At 31.3% G+C, this 4397-nt stretch overlaps 2 non-coding genes across 2 annotated transcripts; both read left to right on the top strand.

Annotated features, from left to right (window-relative positions):
• The first annotated feature begins 2040 nt into the window (after positions 1-2040).
• Trnai-aau lies at positions 2041-2114 on the top strand. The gene has a single exon. It is a non-coding gene; the product is annotated as a tRNA-Ile (tRNA).
• A 759-nt stretch (positions 2115-2873) lies between these two features.
• Trnam-cau lies at positions 2874-2945 on the top strand. The gene has a single exon. It is a non-coding gene; the product is annotated as a tRNA-Met (tRNA).
• Positions 2946-4397: the final 1452 nt, after the last annotated feature.

Below are 4397 nucleotides of genomic sequence, written 5' to 3' on the forward strand. Positions count from 1 at the left end.
ACAGTGATTATGGCTAAAAGCAAAGACCTAACAGTTGCTATTAATCAGTTGCAAACAAACCTAGATAGCATCTAAGTATGGCTAAACAAATAGCGCATTAAAGTTAATGAATCTAAACCTGCACAAACCACATTCACTCTTCGCCGTCTTCTGACAAAACACCAAGATTAGCACGAGTAGTGTCGTCTAAGAGCAACATTTCAGGCACGTGGAAACAACAATCGGAACAATCATCGAAGCACAATTATTCCAAATAATCGTAGTCATCAAATTAGCAAACCAGGATTATATTAAAATTATATTAGATTGTAAAACCTTATTTTATTTTAAATTCTCCTAAATAAATAATTGAATTACTACATCACATTGTCTTTGACTTCCAAAATAAAAATTCTATTGCAACGACACCTGGACGACGGCTGAGTATACCTCAGCATCATCAGCGACAGAAAGTGTGTCGTTACAGTGTGCACTTAGTATTGCTGTATCGTCAAAAAATGTTGCAGTTACAGTGTTTTCCGAAGTTGGCATATCACTTGTATATAGTAGGTATAATAGCGGATCTATTACACTTCCTTGAGGAACTCCTGCTTTGATAGGACAAGGTTCTGAAACAAAGTCTTTATGTCTTAAACTAAAACTTCTTTTACTTAAGTAGTTTTTTAACAAAAGGTTAGTGTTAGCTGGCATGAGTGTTGTAATTTTATGTATTAAGCCTTCAGATGTAGCTTGGGCTACATCTATAAATATAAAAGTGCAGTATTGTTTATTTTTAATGAGTTTCTTACGAATGATACAATACGATGCACTTGTTCAATTGTACTATGTTTAGCTCTGAAGCCGAATTGATGTTCCGGAATTATTTCGTTAGCTGAGAGTATTGACATTATTTTTGATATTAGCAGCTTTTCAAATATTTTTGATGATACTGGAAGGACGCTAAGTGGTCTGTAAAATTCTACTTTGGTTTTGTCCTTCCCAGCTTTAGGCATCATTGTTATTTATGACATTTTAATATATAGTTGTCAAACAACTTCGTCTCACTCCCAACACCGATCATTCTAGCTAATAAACAAATTTGTAAATCTTCATAATATGTATGTGATTATGGTCGTGTGCGAGTTAGGCTAAGTTGCGTTCTAAATGAGGGAAATTCTAAGTTGTGTCGATAATGTATTGATGTGTCGATACGTGTTGATAAATGGTAAAATGTGTGCAGTGCAAAAAATCCCAAAAAATCTCCCATTTGGTTTAGCATCAACTTAGCCTAACTCGCACACGACCTATATGCATATATTTACATATTATTTTGCTCATATCAAAGAATCTATAGTACCAGAATCTATAGTATCTATAGTATACAAACGAAATACCCACTTTATTTTGCTGGTGGATTTATAATAAATCCACCCAAACTCATGCAACAATGCTCGAACGAGTCATTAATAATAAAATAATTAAAAACATATTAAATTTATATTACAATTCTACATACATATATCTTATATCTTATATACATATATATTATATCGCCTGCTTACGATCAATTTGTAAGGTAAAAATGGTTAAGGTAAAATACACAATACGTTGGCGTGAGCGAGAGCACGCCAACATGTTGGTGATAGGTGCAGACTATCATACTTGTGTGTCACACAACGTTTTTCTCTCTCGTATGACACACCAGTATGACAGTCTACACCGCGCTTAAACAGAAATAAATGTATAATGCATAAAGGTAAAAATGTGAAGCATAGCCTAAGCCAACAACCGTATAGATAATTACTATTTAAACAAAAGTTACGCAGTAATTCTGAAATAAGCGATAACAAAACTTTTTGCGTAGCACATTTTCCTAATGCAAGAAAGAATTTTTACATTTTTCAAAATAATATTAATATTGAAATTAAATATTTTGAAATTATCACACTAAAATCATTCTTATCTATTTGTTTAAATATGATTTATCTAAGTTATTTATAGCAAACTAGTCCTCGCACAGAAGAATTAAAAAAAAAACTAAATTTCCGATCCGAGTCCATAGGCCCATTAGCTCAGTTGGTTAGAGCGTCGTGCTAATAACGCGAAGGTCGCGGGTTCGATCCCCCCATGGGCCACAATTCTTTTTTTAAGTACTTGATGATAATTCTTGTTTTTATATTAGATATTGTATTATATATAAAATTGAAAAGTTTTGTAATTATTTGATGAATAATCACAGTTGACAAAATGGCTGCAAATTGTTAATGAGTTCATACTTCAGTTATATTTTCGCACTTCGTAGGAGCTGCCGAATTAATGGAGTTTGCTTTTATTTTTATCATCATTATTATAAAATATATTAACATATTTTTGTTGTGGATGTGTCCTCCAAATTTCATTTCTTTTTTTATATTAACTTTATTCACGCCCTATTGCAGTTTACATACACACATGTATTAATGCAATTGCATTTAACAGCCGTAGAGGAACGCAACCACGGTTGCCACTTGAAAATTTTTTCCTGTACCAAAATTGGTTTAAAAAGGTACCATTTCTGTAAAAAAAGGTCCAAAATTTTTCTTTTGTCTTTTTATAAGAAAATACAATTTATATAATATGTATAAAAAGTATAAAACAATACAAGTTATATTGTATATTGTAACAATAAAGTTGGGTCGCCGAAAATGTACCATTTTTTGAACATGAGTACCAGAGTACCAAACGGAAAAAAAGTACCAATTTTGGTACTAAAGTACCAGAAGTGGCAACCGTGAACGCAACAGCGCATTAATACATAATCATGCTATGTACGTGATGCAATGTAAAATTATTTGCTGGAATTGTAAAAGCATTAGAGTTTCTTAACTAACTAATTTGACACTAATGAAACAAGCAGCAGAGTGGCGCAGTGGAAGCGTGCTGGGCCCATAACCCAGAGGTCCGAGGATCGAAACCTTGCTCTGCTAGCAAGACCCAGTTGTAGGTCAGGGCGTTTTTTTTTGTTTTTTTTGTTTTTTTCAAAATTATTTTAATTTGGCTAGTAGGAAATGAATCTTATATGGTTAGTTAAAGCTGTTCTTTTTGTCTAAATAAATGTAAATCAAATAATTTTAATATTATTTAAAATATGTATTAAATTATTTTGTATGATTACTTGAAAATGTAATAGTTTCCAAAGCATTGTAGGTGAATATTTCCTGTAAATTTTTTATTAATCGTAAGTTCATATTTAAGCAGCATAAGCTTAAGTTAAACATTATGCGGACGACGCATAAAGTTATAAAGAACAGTACGGATGAGTTTCAAAAGGCATATATAATTAAGGTGAGCTGTATGGGACAATAAAGTGACTTAAAGCATTGAGTAAAAATATTTTTACTCAATGCTTAAAGTTAGAATAATTTATAAAAATAAACATGTTCTATATAAAAGTTTTAAATTCGTGTCTTTACAGAATATGAAAATAATTCCATTATAGGCTCTTAGCTTAAAAAGTAGTTTAGACACTAAGGATGACATCAGCAGAGTGGCGCAGTGGAAGCGTGCTGGGCCCATAACCCAGAGGTCCGAGGATCGAAACCTTGTTCTGCTAAGCCGCGTAAAAGGCATTTTTTTTTTTTGTATTTTTTTGCTACTATATGTATTACATATTTTGTATGTGTTTGCCCTAATAAATTGAGAAAAAGAGGGACATTTTAAGAATTTGATATTTAAAATATACACAAAATAGTTACACCACCCGGAAATCGTATTACTTGAAACATGTTAAACATAATATCGTATATTACGAGCAAAAATAGATCGTATTGTATATATGATAGACCGTATAGTTATTATAATAGACCGTAAGTTATTATAATAGACCGTATTATTATTCGAATACGGTCTTTGCTCTTAAGAACATTCAAAACAACAAAAACAGCAAATAATTTTGTTTTTTGTTAAAATAATAGACTATTTCCGTTAATATTTTAACAACCGCAGTTTATTTGAATTTATTGAAGTTTAAATAATAAAAAAATAAGTGGATTTATATAGGGAACACTCCCTTTTTCGTTGTTAAAAGTAATTTTTAATTTATCTACATGTGTAAGGTATTTTAAATCTTAAAATAATATTTAATTAAATACACAACACAGAAACAAAACAATTAAAATCCGAATATATTTTGCAAGAACGGAAACTGTACGGTGAACTGAAATTTGGTTAAGAACCACCACTCGTACAATTACAGTGACTCCGCCTAATCGCTAAAAATCCCTTCACACGATTCATTAAATGGAAACGAAAATTTGATTCTGATTATTCTTATGATAACTTATATTCGGTTCGATAATTCTCACAACAAAAAATCAGCTGATTTTTACGGATAAATTTCTGTTTTTTTATCCGTGCGCGTAAATCTGTCTAATCTCGTA

The sequence above is a fragment of the Teleopsis dalmanni genome, unplaced genomic scaffold, assembly GCF_002237135.1.
Source record: "Teleopsis dalmanni isolate 2A unplaced genomic scaffold, ASM223713v2 unscaffolded_contig_0188, whole genome shotgun sequence".
Taxonomy (NCBI): domain Eukaryota; kingdom Metazoa; phylum Arthropoda; class Insecta; order Diptera; family Diopsidae; genus Teleopsis; species Teleopsis dalmanni.